The sequence below is a fragment of the Mustelus asterias genome, chromosome 8 (genome assembly GCF_964213995.1).
Source record: "Mustelus asterias chromosome 8, sMusAst1.hap1.1, whole genome shotgun sequence".
Taxonomy (NCBI): domain Eukaryota; kingdom Metazoa; phylum Chordata; class Chondrichthyes; order Carcharhiniformes; family Triakidae; genus Mustelus; species Mustelus asterias.
In genome coordinates, this window is record NC_135808.1 from 123,814,100 (window position 1) to 123,831,035 (window position 16,936).

The window sequence follows — 16,936 nt, forward strand, 5'->3', positions numbered from 1 at the left end:
AATAATGGGTAAAATTAATAATAAGCGAGGTTTAATTCCCTTTTGAGGTATCTCTAAATGGTTTCAGTGACATGATGCATGGCATCATGACTATTATAATCCCCTGTTAGTGGCAGAACTTCCACACTAGAGCGATGTAGATGGACAAAGACAGACACGGCATCATTAATACCGGCCACACAGGTGCCAACGACATTACTTTCAAACCAAAAGGATCCAGACAAAGGGTCATCCGGATTCAAAACATCAGCTCTTTTCTCTCCCTACAGATGCTGCCAGACCTGCTGAGATTTTCCAGCGTTTTCTCTTTGTGTTTCAGATTCCAGCATCCGCAGTAATTTGTTTTTAACGTTACATTCAAACCCTTTCAATGACCCACAATCTCAGCACTGGAGCAAACACACCAGAGCCACCATTGCCCATCATATTTCATATGGGGGCAGCACGGTGGCACAGTGGTTAGCACTGCTGCCTCACAGCGCCAGGGACCCGAGTTTGATTCCCAACTTGGGTCACTGTCTGTATAGAGTTTGCATGCTCTCCCCGTGTCTGCGTGGGTTTCCTCCGGGTGGTCCGGTTTCCTCCCACAGTCCAAAGACATGCAGGTTAGGTGAATTGGCCATGCTAAGTTCTCCCTCAATGTACCCGAACAGGTGCCGGAGTCTGGTGACTGGGGAATTTTCACAGTAACTTCATTGCAGTGTGAATGCAAGCCTTCTTGTGATTAATAAATAAGCTTTAACGTTCCCATTTCTTATTTTGCGCCAACCAATCTGCAATGTACAAGGTGTGAATGCATTGGAGAGACTGCAGAAGAGGTTTGCAAGAATGGGTCCACGGATGAGAAACTTCAGTGATGAGGATAGATTGGAGAGACTGCGACTGTTCTCCTTGGAGAGAAGAAGGCTAAGAGGAGATTTGATAGAGATGTTCAAAATCATGAGGGGGCTGGACGGAGCAGACTGGGAAAAACTGTCCCCTCTTATAAAAGGATCAAGAGTGAGACTATTCAATCAAAGAAGACAGGATCCAAGAGCAGTGAGCCATGGGTTTATTCAGATTGGGTTTGAGCTAACCATTTCTCGGAGAACAGATTTAAAGTGTTTTGCAAAAGAAGCTTTTTCTTTATTCATTGATGGGACATGGGTGTCACTGACTGGCCAGTGTTTATTGCCCATCCCAAGTTGCCCTACGAGGGCAGTTGAGAATCATCCACATTGCTGTGGTTCTGGAGTCAAATGTTGGCCAGACCGGGTAAGGATGGCAGATTTCCCTCCCTAAAGAAAATTACTGAACCAGATGGGTTTTTCCAACAATCGACAATGGCTTTCTGGTCTTCTTACTGAATTTTTTACTGAATTCAAATTCCACAATCTGCCATGGCAGGATTCGAACCTGGGCCCCCAGAACATTAGCTGAGTTTCTGGATTAATAGTCCAAGCGATAATACCATTAGGCCAACACCTCCCATGTGATGTGCTGTGAGAAAAAAGCCTTTTTTACACAGCTGGTGGTTTGGGTCTGGAATGCAGTGCCTGCGGTGGAGGCAGGTTCAATGTGAGGCACTCAAGAGGGCATTGGATGATTATTTGAATAGAAACAATGTGCAGGTGTATGGGAAAAAAGGCAGGTCAGAGTCAGTGCAAACACGATTGGCCAAATGGCCATGCAATTCTGCGATCTGTAATCCAAAAAAGACCAGAGCAATGACCTCTCAAACCATCAGCACCAGAAGTGACAGAGGAAATCTTGAGAGAGTTAGGTGTGCACCTTAGGAAGGAAATAGAAGCCTGTGAGGAGTGCGCAAAATTTACGCTGATAACTGAGAGCGATACCGACGGTTGGGCTGAGGGGAAATATTACGCAGACTGGGATTGTATTTCCTGGAGTTTAAAAGGTTGAGGGTGGTTTCATGGAAGTTTTCAAGATACTAATGGGAACAGATAGAGTAGATGGAGAGAAAGTATTTCCATTGGTAGGACTGCCTCGGATTGGGGGCATTACTGAAAATTTAGAACAAAGCTTTCACAACAAAAGGAAAATTTCTGTACACAAAGGGTGGAGACGTTTGAAACTAGCAATATTGAAAGGCCAGCTTTTGATTTTTAGACAATACCCCCTAATAAAGAACAAAGAAACTTACAGCACAGGAACAGGCCCTTCGGCCCTCCAAGCCTGCACCGACCATGCTGCCCGACTTAACTAAAACCCCCGACCCTTCCGGGGACCATATCTCTCTATTCCCATCCTATTCATGTATTTGTCAAGACGCCCCTTAAAAGTATCCGCTTCCACTACCTCCCCCGGCAACGAGTTCCAGGCACCCACCACCCTCTGTGTAAAACGTCTGCCTCGTACATCTCCTTTAAACCTTGCCCCTCACACCTTAAACCTGTGCCCCCTAGTAATTGACTCTTCCACCCTGGGAAAAAACTAATGCTGGACTCTCCGACTGGTGAAAATAATTCTTATCGACCCCGTCTTGAAAATTTCAACCAAATCAACCTTCGAAATTTGAATACAACCCCAGTTCATGTAAAACCTGAGATTGAGAGATTTCTGTAAACCAGAGGTACAGAGCGAGATGGGGCTCTATTGGAGTTGGATGTGGATATATGGGCCTTTTATCCAAAAACCTCAGGGTCAATTGCATTACAGATTTCAGACCATTTTGGTTTGCGGATACCCTATTTAAATTTACATTGCAATGGCCTAAGCTTAGGCTAGCCATAGAATCATAGAATCCCTACAGTGCAGAAGAGGCCATTCGGTCCATCAAATCTGCGCCGACACTCTGACAGAGTATCTTACCCAGGTCCTCTCCCCGCCCCATCCCCGAAATTCCACACATTTACCACCTAACCGACACATCTTGTAACACTAATTCCATCTGTGGGTATTCGACTCATGGGCTGAGATTCTCAGACGTCATCCGCAACTGGGATTCTCCAGTCCCGCTGCTGTGAGTGGAGGTGTGACTGAGCACCAAATTCTCCATTCTCGCTGGCACGAGTGAGGGGGGTGCGGGTGAACGAAACTGGAGAATTTCGGCCATGGTCATTCTGGCACTGTGTTTTAAATTGGCCCTAACTCTAATCGGTCTTGCATTAATTGTTTGCTTTCTTGTTGGGTATTTTCACATAGAACTTGAAGCATAGAATCAGGTCATTCGACGCAAATTGGTCTGCACACCCATTTCATTCCACCCCTAGTTATCCAATCCTCCCCACATATCTTTGTATTCCTTTCTGCCTGATGCCTGTATCGAGCTTCTCCTTAAAAAGGCATCTATGCCATTCATCGCAGCTACTATGGGTGGCACGGTGGCACAGTGGTTAGCACTGCTGCCTCACAGTGCCAGGGACCAGGGTTCGATTCCTGGCTTGGGTCGCTGTCTGTGCGGAGTCTGCACGTTCTCTCTGTGTCTGCATGGGTTTCCTCCCACAGTCCGAAAGACGTGCTGGTTGGGTGCATTGGCCACACTAAATTCTCCCTCAGTGTGCCGGAACGTGGCGACTAGGGGAATTTCACAGTAACTTCATTGCAGTGTTAATGTAAGCCTACTTGTGACACTAATAAATAAACTTTAAACTTCAAGACTGGCACACCTGACATTCTAACCATTCTCTGACTGAGAGAGTTTTGCCTGAGTTCTTTATTGATGACTATTTTACTGTTTCACAGAAACAGGCCTCACTTGTGAGGTAATGTAATTATCAGAACGTCCTTCAATTTCGTTAAAGACTAACTGTCCAGCAGCAGGTAAATCTCACTGAAGTGGGTGTCAGATACCTGCTGGTGTTGTAAGACAAATTAAACTTGTAACCAGGGGCCGGATTTTTTGGATGAGGGTGTTTCCCAGGGGAGGCATCCCAGCTGACACCAGCTGCCCTGCAGCTATTTGACATATCAAGGAGTGTTAATTGACTGGAGACAAGACTTGCACCTCCTCTCCCTCAGGAGCAAGTCCCAGAGAGCCAGCCGAGCAGTAGCCAGGACTTGAACTACAAGCAGGTACCAGATTCTAAATCCTGGGAGTCCAGAACCACATGGGTGCTGATGAAGCCTAAAAAGGATGGGGAAAGAGGGGTCAGGGTCTTGATGGAGAGACCGAGGTGGGAGATACCCATGCGGGGTCAGACCTTGACAGATGGTGGGCAGTAGTGGGGGTTCCCCAATATGGAAAGGAAGTTCCCCCCCCCCCCCACCCCCCACCCCACTTTCCTTTGTGAGACCTGAGATGAATGTCTTGCCAAGCCAGGCCAGCCCACCTTCCCCGTCACCTGCCACCCTCCCCCCACCCCTCCTACACCCCACCTCCCCACCTCTCGTTCTAGAACCTCTTCCACCAGGCTCAAAATTGAGGGCCAGTTGGAAACGGCCCTTAACTGGACATTAATTACCCACTTTACAGGCGGCCAGACTCACCTGCCCCACTCGAACATGGTGGACAGGTTGGGGCAGGCAAGAGGCTATTGGGAAAGCCGTCCAGGAAATTTTACAGCAACCCCCATCGCCACCACTTGCAAACCTGCCAGCGGTGGAGTGTGAAATGCAGGGCAATTTTTACTCTTACATGCAACATTGCATTGACCGCCTGGATGTCTTTGTAAGGATACTTTAGTCCAGCTATTTTGTTTGATCCATTTTATTCCAGGCATCCTTTATATATATTTTTTTAGCATTCATTGAGTTGACGCATTTAGCCGCACAGGAGACAATGGTCTCGGTCTGTGCTATAGGTTTGCTTGACCCAGCGAACTTTCCCCTGCTAACCATAAAGATTCTGCCGTTGGGAATTGGGGCTGTTTCAGGGATAGGAACTGGAATAGAGCCAGCAGAGGCTCAGATATTCTTGTGAGACCTGGACGACCTCCTCTTCTGCCCTGCCGAGTTTCACTGAGTGACTGTCAGGGTCCTGTGTACACCACTGATTAACAAATATTTAGTGAGGCACACTGATTGGGGCAGGTTTGTACCTCGGTCACCTGGAAGAAAGATGCTGGTGGACTGGAATTGAATGGGAGCTTTGCACGGTGTGATGATAGTATGCAACTGATATGTTTCATGCTTTCTGTCATAGTAAGACCATAAGAAATAAGAACAGGAGGGGGCCATTCGGCCCCTCGAGCCTGCTCCTCCATTCAACAGGATCATGGCTGATCCAATATTCCTCACGGCCACTATCCTGCCCTTTCCCCATGATCCTGGGATTTTCACAGTAACTTCATTGCAGTGTTAATGTCAGCCTACTTGTGACACTGGTACATAAACACGAAACTCGATTCACTTTTTGATCAAAAATTTAGCTATCTCTGCCTTAAATACTCACAAAGACTTTGTCCCCACAGTTCATGAAATTCCTCCTGCTGCTGCTTGCTTACTGAACTTCCTGTTAATCTATCTGCCCAATCCACTTTGGCTAACTCTTTCCTCATTTTATTATAATTCCCTTTATTTAATCAAGTCCTGGGGTGGGAGACTCGAACACGGAGCGTCTGGCTCAGAGGCAAGAATGCTATCCACTGTGGCACAATGCCCCCCTCGTGTAGATTTGCAACCCATTAAATAATATTTAACACTTTACCGTTTTACTGTTTTTCAATAGAGCTGCTTTGTGAAGCTGTGTGATATTTTTACACAATTAGTGACTCCTGTAAAAATTATGGACTGGATTCTAAGATACCAGGCAGAAAGGTGAGGGAAGCTGAGAGCAATCTCTCTGAGAAGAAGTCTTGAGTGATTTGAATCCTGTATATCCCACCAGCCAGCTGCCCACTCGAGAAAGAGGCAGATTAAAAAGTGCAGGGTCCTGAGGCTGTCCATTGGCACCCACTTAATCATGGTGGGGGAAGGCTGGGAATTGGGGCTGTTTCAGGGACAGGAACTGGAATAGAGCCAGCAGAGGCTCAGATATTCTTGTGAGACCTGGAAGATCTCCTCTTCTGCCCTGCCGAGTTACGCTGAGTGACTGTCAGGGTCCTGTGTACACCACTGATTAACAAATATTTAGTGAGGCACACTGATTGGGGCAGGTTTGTACCTCGGTCACCTGGAAGAAAGATGCTGGTGGACTGGAATTGAATGGGAGCTTTTGCTCGGTGTGATGATAATATGCAACTGATATGTTTCATGTTTAAGGGGAATGTTTTAAAATTCAGCTTTTTTCTGCAGGCAGTCAATATGTCTGGCACGAACTGATGCTGGGAGAGCAGAATAAATACTAATTTTAGCCATATAATATTTACTTAAGAGAGAGCTAATGAATATATGTTTATGGATGAAGATTTTCCCTGGAGATTTTGATTAGGTTGATTGACAGGGTCATGTGATGATGTGGCCGAGCTAGGTATGTAGCAGGGAAAAAACAGCTTTCAGTTCTGGTTCGGATTTATTTAAAGACAGAGTCTTGTAAGCTGTTCTGAATCTCAAAATTTCTCTGATGGCTTCAAGACTGACTAAACCCCTTATAGCAAGTATATTTATGGTTGCTAACTGTATTTAAAGTATTTTTTAAGTCTGTAAGAAGAATGTTGCTTTTTTGGAACTGAAACAGTGATAAATTATAAATTATAAATTAGAGTTGTTTCTATTCATCTTTAAAATATTGTTCAATGGGTAGTAGTTACGTTGCTTCATTTGTTAGAGTTACAATTAAACTGTACAGTTAAACAAAGTGAGTTTTACTATAAAAGGTCCTTAATTTGTCAACAGAATTACTCCTGGAGTGAAATATCCTATCCTCACACCAATGACAAAACAGAAAAAGTTGTTGGAGCGGTATGGTGGCACAATGGTTAGCACTGCTGCCTCACAGTGTCCTTGCTTGGATCCACTGTCTGAGTGGAGTTCGCACGTTCTCCCCGTGTCTGCGTGGGTTTCCTCCAAGTGCTCCGGTTCCCTCCCACAATCCAAAGACGTGCAGGTTAGGTTGATTGGCCATTCTAAATTGACCCTCAGTATCAGGGACATGAGCAGGTTATGGGTATAGGGCCTGGGTGGGATTGTTGTCAAATCTTTGGTGAATTGCTGCAGTGAATTTTGTAGGTAGGACACACTGCTGCTACTGAGCATCGGTGGTGGAGGGAGTGGATGTTTCTGGATGTGGCGCCAAACAGGCCAGCTGCTTTTTCCTGGATAGTGTCAAGCTTCTTGAGTGTTGTTGGAGCTGCACCTATCCAGGCAAGTGGGGAGTAGTCCATCGCACTCCTACCTTGTGCCTTGTGGATGGTGGATAGGCTCTGGGGAATCAGGAGGTGAGTTACTCGCCACAGTATTTCCAACCTCTGACCTGATCTTATAGCCACTGTGTTTATGTGGCAAGTCTATGATTCAAGTCTGGCTTCCTAATGTAACTTGGGATTCTGGTCCAGGACCCTAACAATGGTTATGTTAGTTCATAACTGCCAGACAGCGTGAAACTATAGAAACCCTACAGTGCAGAAGGAGGCCATTCGGCCCATCGAGTCTGCACCGACAACAATCCCACCCAGGTGGGTGCAAATGTCCCTCGATGTCAAAATTAGGATGGGTGAATGAAGGAAAAAGGTTGAGGGGATATGAGAACAGGGTGGATAAATATATTTGAAACAATTTGCTCACATCAGGGGTAAATCTCAATGCAGAATAATTAGATTGAAGGGCCTATTCCATACCATCCCTTCTACGTACCTATTAATGAATCCTTTCAATGAGTACCTGGCAGAATCATGTCTCACCCCTCTGCGGTTTCCCAAATCTCTGCCTGGTGCCAAGGAGAAAAAAATGTGCTATTTTATATTCGGTTCTTTATAATTGTTCATCTTTTAATTGGAAGGAGAGAAAAGAGAATGTGAGTGAAGCCTGGGGCGGGGGGGGTGGGGGGGGGGGGGGCGGCACGGTGGTACAGTGGTTAGCACTGCTGCCCCACAGCGCCAGGGATCCAGATTCAATTCTGGCCTCGGGTTGAGATATTAAAGGGGTTAATATCGGAGGCAGACCTTGGGGGTCTCTCAAAAATTGCAGACTTAAAGCTGGCTTTGCAACACAGTATAAAGCAAGCATGCCTATTCTTGGTTTGAAAAATGCGATTAACAACATTTACTTCTGCCTTAAGGTGATTCTGAAGAAACAATATTCGTATTAAACAGAACCTTGCAGACATACTAGCTAAGTCCACTTTGCTAATGAATCATAGTAAGCGATGTCAGCAGTTTACTGAATGTGGTAGTGCAGCTTGCAGGGTGCAGCTAACAGTGCCTTTTTCCATTTTAAGCTAATTTGACATTCAGTTTGCCACTTTGGGCCTAGCTGCCTTCTACATGGCTCCTGTGGAGCTTGTGCGATGATTGCTAGGAAAAGAAGCTCACTGCTGCAGGATTACCATATAAGGCAACTGCGGGGCCCCTTGTGATTATTACTCATTTTGGGGTTAACCAATATCATAAAAATAAGACTTCTTGGGGTCAGTTTAGCTTAAGAAACGGGAACTGAAACCATCTGAAACTATAAAGTAATGAGGCGTGGTTAATGGTTGTTTTGAAAGAAATGTGATTGGAAGCTAATTGTACCTAGCGGTTGCTAGGGGCCTCATTGGCCAGCTGAAAGCAGCGCTAATCGATCCGAATTATGCATTCATGTAAAATGTCAAATGTTATAAAAAGGGGACTTGTCCCCACCTCTGAGCACTCTTGCTGGGCGACTAGTCGAGCAAGGGTCTGCCATCTTGCATATGTAAGAGAATAAAACTTCTTTTGTTTCAAAACAGTTGGTGTCTGGCCCTTGCCTCAAGAATGTAATCGGTCTCCTAAAAACGAACATAACAGGGTCACTGTCTATGTGGAGTTTGCACATTCTCCCCGTGTCTGCGTGGGTTTGTTCCGGGTGCTCCAGTTTCCTCCTACAGTCCAAAGATGTGCCGGTTTGGTTGATTGGCTGAGCTAAATTGACCCTGCGTCAAGGAGATTAGCAGCGTAAATATGTGGGGTTATGGGAATAGACCTGGGTGGGATTGTGGTCGGAGCAGACTCGATGGGCCGAATGGCCTCCTTCTGCACTGTAGGGATTCTATGATTTGCACCATGTTTACGGTGCTTGAATAATAGGAAACTAAAAGCTGACTTCATATTTTGAAATCATCACCCACAGTCCTATCTTACATGACTTATGCGCTTATTAAAAGCAATCCAAACTATAGCTGCATTGATGGGAATACCTCATTCCTTCTTGTTATTCTGCAGAGCAGAGGCGCACAGACATCCGGTTCCTCAGTAATCCAGTCTTTAAGCGTCGGGTTAGAAGGGACATCTCCCCAGTGCTTCGTAACGCTAAAGTTTCCCCCATCGTAATTACTGTCATAACTAACTCCCATTTTCTCCCTCTTTGGATTGGCGAAGGATCTGCATTGAATCACCTGAAATAATCAGCCGTGCGTCTGTGGGGACCTGCTGTTTGACAGTATCAGACAGACATAGCCTTAAGACAGCCATTCCAGAAAGTATTAATCAAGAGGCAGCTCCATAAAATATGTAAGAGCAGCCATAATCCTTTCACAACATCAGTATTTGTTAAATTTTTTGCCTTTTTAATATACATGGAGTTCAGAATGGTACCAGGATTATTTCAAGTGCTGCATTAATTTTGTTTTAATACTCTGACTGTTCATTCAGGCATCACATTAGTGCGATGTACTAATGTTTGTATCTTTTTTTTGTAATGCATTTTTTTTCTTGATTTAGCTAGCAGGAGTGTTCACGTGTATATATTATGCGGAGCACTTTGAGGAGGAGCGCAGTGATATATTCCTCTACTGGAAGCGACATAGGCTTAGGGGTGGAGGCATTCTGTTTGATCTTGCTCTCTGGCTGTCAATGGGCTGGTGAATAGGAGAGAGCGGAGAGACTCTGTCTACATGAATGTGTGTCAAGGCCCTCCGCTGTCAAGAGGTGAATCACTCTGCTGAGAGGACACCAGCACCATGAAGTTATTCGGCATCTTGAGCTTGCCCCGCCATTCAGTGAGATCACAGTTAATCTGCGGCAAAACTCCATATACCTATTCCTCATATTTAGAAGGGGGAGGTTGGGGGGGGGCGGGGGGAGGAGGGGGGAATCAGAGTGGAAATCAGAGTCAGATTGCAACTCCACGCCTATTTTCTTACCTGAAATATTGTCCATCCTCTCTCTTGCATGACCTTTCAACTCGGGCCCAGGGAGATCCGAGCAGTGCGGTACATTCCCAGACCCGAGTATTGGGGGCACTCAGTCGGATATAAGGAGGCCACATCGACTTTTTTATGACATTGGTTGCCTTAAACCAATTGAATTTAAGGGCCCTTGACAAGTCAGGGGGAAAGTAACTGCATGAGGTAAACGGGTAGGATCGGGAGGGGGGGCTTTCTTTAGGGTGGGGGATTCGGTTGGGTTTTGGGGGGTGGGTGGACTTTGGGGGAGCCAATCGTGTGCTGCCTCGGGGAGGAGGGGAACATGTGTTGGGTTTGGGTCGGGTTTTGGGTTGGGACAGATGGAGCCTACTGGCCATTGGTTGTGGGGGGGGGGCGGGGTCAGGTATCAGATGATGTCAGGTTGGGCCTCGTGAGGCAGGCGGGCAGGCAGGGGGTCTGCTTGGGCCAGGGATTTGGGGAGGGGTTAGGGTGGCAGCGTTAGGTCAGGTTCGGTTGGGTTGGGCCTTTGGGGGGATTGGAAGTAAAAGTCAGGTGTCGAGCACAGAGGGGGGGGCGCGAGGAGAGGAGGGGGTGGGAGTCCCAGTGCGGGGGGCGGGGGGGTGAGGGAAGAGTTCCAAGTCGGGAATTCTCATCTTGGAGGGGAAATTCCATGGGGCAGGAGGGGTTGCCAAGTGTTCCTTGGCATTGGGGGAGGGGGTAGTTTTATGGTGGTGGAGGGGAGTTCTGTTGGGGGAATAATCGCCTTGGGGCAAGGGAAATCCCTGGGGGGAAATCCCCTGAGGGATGGAGAGTTCTTGTGTGGGTGGGGGGCGTAGCGAGGTGCTGGGGGGTGGTAGTCCTTTTAGGGGAGGAAGAATCCCCAGGGTTTTAAGTTTAAGTTTTAAAGTTTATTTATTAGTCACAAGTTGGCTAACATTAACACTGCAATGAAGTTACTGTGAAAATCCCCTCGTCGCCACACTCCAGCACCTGTTCGGGTACACTGAGGGAGGATTTAGCACGGCCAATGCACCAAACAGCGCGTCTTTCAGACTGTGGGAGGAAACCGGAGCACCCGGAGGAAACCCGCACAGACGCGGGAGAACGTGCAGACTCCGCACAGGTAGTGACCCATAGAACCATAGAACCATAGAAAATTACAGCTCAGAAACAGGCCTTTTGGCCCCTCTTGTCTGTGCCGAACCATTTTATGCCTAGTCCCACTGACCTGCACTTGGACCATATCCCTCCACACCCCTCTCATCCATGAACCCGTCCAAGTTTTTCTTAAATGTTAAAAGTGACCCCGCATTTACCACTTTATCCGGCAGCTCATTCCACACTCCCACCACTCTCTGCGTGAAGAAGCCCCCCCTAATATTCCCTTTAAACTTTTCTCCTTTCACCCTTAACCCATGCCCTCTGGTTTTTTTCTCCCCTAGCCTCAGCGGAAAAAGCCTGCTTGCATTGACTCTATCTATACCCATCAAAATCTTATACACCTCTATCAAATCTCCCCTCAATCTTCTGCGCTCCAGGGAATAAGACCATAAGACCATAAGACATAGGAGCGGAAGTAAGGCCATTCGGCCCATCGAGTCCACTCCACCATTCAATCATGGTTGATTTCAACTCCATTTACCCGCTCTCTCCCCATAGCCCTTAATTCCTCGAGAAATCAAGAATTTATCAATTTCTGTCTTGAAGACGCTCAACGTCTCGGCCTCCACAGCCCTCTGTGGCAATGAATTCCACAGACCCACCACTCTCTGGCTGAAGAAATTTCTCCTCATCTCTGTTCTAAAGTGACTCCCTTTTATTCTAAGGCTGTGCCCCCGCGTCCTAGTCTCCCCTGTTAATGGAAACAACTTCCCTACGTCCATCCTATCTAAGCCGTTCATTATCTTGTAAGTTTCTATCAGATCTCCCCTCAACCTCCTAAACTCCAATGAATATAATCCCACGATCCTCAGACGTTCATCGTATGTCAGGCCTACCATTCCTGGGATCATCCGTGTGAATCTCCGCTGGACCCGCTCCAGTGCCAGTATGTCCTTCCTGAGGTGTGGGGCCCAAAATTGCTCACAGTACTCCAAATGGGGCCTAACCAGTGCTTTATAAAGCCTCAGAAGTACATCCCTGCTTTTGTATTCCAAGCCTCTTGAGATAAATGACAACATTACATTTGCTTTCTTAATTACGGATTCAACCTGCAAGTTTACCTTTAGAGAATCCTGGACTAGGACTCCCAAGTCCCTTTGCACTTTAGCATTATGAATTTTGTCACCGTTTAGAAAATAGTCCATGCCTCTATTCTTTTTTCCAAAGTGTACGACCTCGCACTTGCCCACGTTGAATTTCATCAGCCACTTCTTGGACCACTCTCCTAAACTGTCTAAATCTTTCTGCAGCCTCCCCACCTCCTCAATACTACCTGCCCCTCCACCTATCTTTGTATCATCGGCAAACTTGGCCAGAATGCTCCCAGTCCCGTCATCTAGATCGTTAATATATAAAGAGAACAGCTGTGGCCCCAACACTGAACCCTGCGGGACACCACTTGTCACCGGTTGCCATTCTGAGAAAGAACCTTTTATCCCAACTCTCTGCCTTCTGTCTGACAGCCAATCGTCAATCCATGTTAGTACCTTGCCTCGAATACCATGGGCCCTTATTTTACTCAGCAGTCTCCCGTGAGGCACCTTGTCAAAGGCCTTTTGGAAGTCAAGATAGATAACATCCATTGGCTCTCCTTGGTCTAACCTATTTGTTATCTCTTCAAAGAACTCTAACAGGTTTGTCAGGCACGACCTCCCCTTACTAAATCCATGCTGACTTGTCTTAATCCGACCCTGCACTTCCAAGAATTTAGAAATCTCATCCTTAACGATGGATTCTAGAATTTTGCCAACAACTGAGGTTAGGCTAATTGGCCTATAATTTTCCATCTTTTTTCTTGTTCCCTTCTTGAACAGTGGGGTTACAACAGCGATTTTCCAATCCTCTGGGACTTTCCCTGACTCCAGTGACTTTTGAAAGATCATAACTAACGCCTCCACTATTTCTTCAGCTATCTCCTTTAGAACTCTAGGATGTAGCCCATCTGGGCCCGGAGATTTATCAATTTTCAGACCTTTTAGTTTCTCTAGCACTTTCTCCTTTGTGATGGCAACCATATTCAACTCTGCCCCCTGACTTTCCTGAATTGTTGGGATATTACTCATGTCTTCTACTGTGAAGACTGACGCAAAGTACTTATTAAGTTCCTCAGCTATTTCCTTGTCTCCCATCACTAGATTACCAGCGTCATTTTGGAGCGGCCCAATGTCTACTTTTGCCTCCCGTTTGTTTTTAATGTATTTAAAGAAACTTTTACTATCATTCCTAATGTTACTGGCTAGCCTACCTTCATATTTGATCCTCTCCTTCCTTATTTCTCTCTTTGTTATCCTCTGTTTGTTTTTATAGCCTTCCCAATCTTCTGACTTCCCACTACTCTTTGCCACATTATAGGCTCTCTCTTTTGCCTTGATGCATTCCCTGACTTCCTTTGTCAGCCATGGCTGCCTAATCCCCCCTCTGATAACCTTTCTTTTGTTTGGGATGAACCTCTGCACTGTGTCCTCAATTACTCCCAGAAACTCCTGCCATTGCTGTTCTACTGTCTTTCCCATTAGGCTCTGCTTCCAGTCGATTTTTGTCAGTTCCTCCCTCATGCGCCTGTAATTACCTTTATTTAACTGTAGAACCTTCACATCTGATTCTGCCTTCCTTCTTTCAAATTGCAGACTGAATTCTACCATATTATGATCACTGCTTCCTAAGTGTTCCCTTACTTTAAGATCTTTTATCACGTCTGGCTCATTACATAACACTAAGTCCAGAATAGCCTGTTCCCTCGTGGGCTCCATCACAAGCTGTTCCAAAAAGCCATCCTGTAAACATTCAATGAATTCCCTTTCTTTGGGTCCACTGGCAACATTATTTACCCAGTCCACCTGCATATTGAAATCCCCCATGATCACTGTGACCTTGCCTTTCTGACATGCCCTTTCTATTTCGTGGTGCATTTTGTGCCCCTGGTCCTGACCACTGTCAGGAGGCCTGTACATAACTCCCATTATGGTTTTTTTGCCTTTGTGGTTCCTCAACTCTACCCACACAGACTCCACATCGTCTGACCCTATGTCGTTTAGTGCTATTGATTTAATTTCATTTCTAATTAACAAGGCCCAATTAACAATTAATAAAGTCCCAACCTATTCAATCTCTCTCTGTAACTCAGCTTCTCAAGTCCCGGCAACAGCCTTGTGAACCTTCTCTGCACTCTTTCAATCTTATTTACATCCTTCCTGTAACTAGGTGACCAAAACTGTACACAATACTCCAAATTCGGCCTCACCAATGCCTTATATAACCTTACCATAACACTCCAACTTTTATACTCAACTTTTATACCCAAGCCAGGAATCGAATCTGGGTCCCTGGCACTGTACTAACCACTGTGCCACCAGGTCACTCACGGTGTAACCTGGTGTAACGCACTCACGGGAGACCAATGGGGAGGTCGGAGTGGATCTGTACAATAGTTACCCAGTTAGAAGTCGCTTTCATCCCTCTGACTTTTTTGGGGTAACTACTGATGTAACATGGTAGGAACCGTGCGAAGTTAGCTAATTAAAACAGATTTTCGGATGGTTCCTGGTACTGGGCAGTTGCCCAAGGGAAGTTTTTACTTACTGGGCATTGCCACGAAATCCGTACCCGAGAACCTGGGCATCCCCAGTGCATCTTTGTGGAAATTCTCCCTGGAGCTCAGACATTGCTGCCCAACATTTCAGGAGGTTGCTAGGGCAACCTACTGAGCACTCAAATCAAACCAATGTGGCACTGGATGCATTCAACCTGACAGTACCTGTTTTACAGTCGGACAGTCGATGAAACACAAGCGTACTTTGTCCAGCCGTTCAGCGTAAGTAAATACAAAACTGTTCATATAAATTTGCAACTGTTTTTCTTACGTCTTGTTTCCAGCAATAAATCCTCAGCTTAGCGATGGCCAACGGGGTTTACAATCTTATTAAAAACTATTTGGAGTAAATTAATTTGTTTTCTTTTTTAGTCAGAGATTTTTCTGCCTGTCTAAGCTTGATTAGAACATAGAACATAGAAAAGCTGCAGCACAAACAGGCCCTTCAGCCCACATGTTGCGCCGAACAATTTCCTTACCTTCTCGGCTCATCTATAACCCTCTATCTTATTGTTGTTTACCGCTTTATATTTGTTGCCGAGAATGCCTCATTGCTTTTTCTGAGTATTGACTATAATCCTGGGCTGGTTTCAGGCACGCTGGAGAGAATTTGATGTACAGGCTTTTGTGACTTCCAGGCCTCATAAGCATCGTTGTCAGCCTAAATACCCACCCAAAATGGGCTGCGGGTGGTTGGAGGGAGTGGGGAGTGGCGCGGGGGGGGGGGGGGGGGGGAGGGGGGGGCTTGCTGAGGTGGGGGGGGGTGGTTTTCAGCACTTTTTGGCTTTGTCTACACTTCCCGCTGCTTCGAAAAAGCAGCCTACGTTATCAAGGATCCCACGCACTCCAGACATTCTCTCTTCCACCTTCTTCCATTGGGAAAAAGATACAAAAGTCTGAGGTCACGTGCCAACCGACTCGAGGGTGTTGGCGATGAGGAGGGGAGATCTGAGAGAGGTCTAAAAAATTATGAGAGTCATAGACAGGGTGGCTAGTCAGAGGCTTTTTCCCAGGGCGGAGGTGTCAATTACAAGGGGGCACAGGTTCAAGGTGAGAAGGGGAAAGTTTAAGGGAGATGTGCGGGGGAGGTTTTTCATGCAGAGATGGTGGGTGCCTGGGACACGCTGCCAGAAGAACAGTTTCTTCCCTGCTGCCATCGGACTTTTGAATGGACCTACCTTGTATTAAGTTGATTTTTCTCTTCACCCTATCTCGGTAACTGCAACACTACATTCTGCACCCTCTCCTTTCCTTCTCCACTATGTACTCTATGAACGGTATATAGCGTGCAAGAAACAATACTTTTCGCTGTATCCCAATATATGTGGCAATAATAAATCAAATCAAATCAAAAAACGATAGGTGGAGGAAGAGGGTTCTGGAACATCATGGTGGAAGGGAAGAGAGGAGATTCCTGTGGCAGCGAAGACTGTGACATTCCTTACGGAACCCAGATGTGCGTCGTTGCTCTTCCTGGCCCCACAAAGGAGAATAAAAGACTTACCTATTTCTGGCCGCATCAGCCCACCCAGATTTTCCCACTGAAGCCCCGTAGATATTTTAAGAAGGCATATCTCATGACTCCTTTAACTTATATGAAGGTTGGCCAGCAGGTACACCATTGTGCCATGCCTTCCCTTTCTCTAGATGTCCCAGAGGAAGAAGAGCAAGACCCCAGTACATGCAGCCATACCAGCAATTCAAAGAATGCAGGGGGAGGCGGTGGAGCATTGGTATTGTTACTAGGCCAGTAATCCAGGGTAAATGCTCTGAGGACTTAGGTTCAAATCCCACGACAGCAGATTGTGAAATCTGAATTTAATAATGATGACCATGAAACCATTGTCAATTGTCATAAAAACCCAACGGGTTCACTAGAATCATGGAATCGCTACAGTGCAGAAGGAGGCCATTTGGCCCATCGAGACTGTACCGACCACAATCCCACCCAGGCCCTGTTTCCTTAACCCTCATTTATCCTGCAATCCCCCTGATCAATTTAGCATGGCCAATCAATGTAACCCACACATCTTTGGACTGTAGGT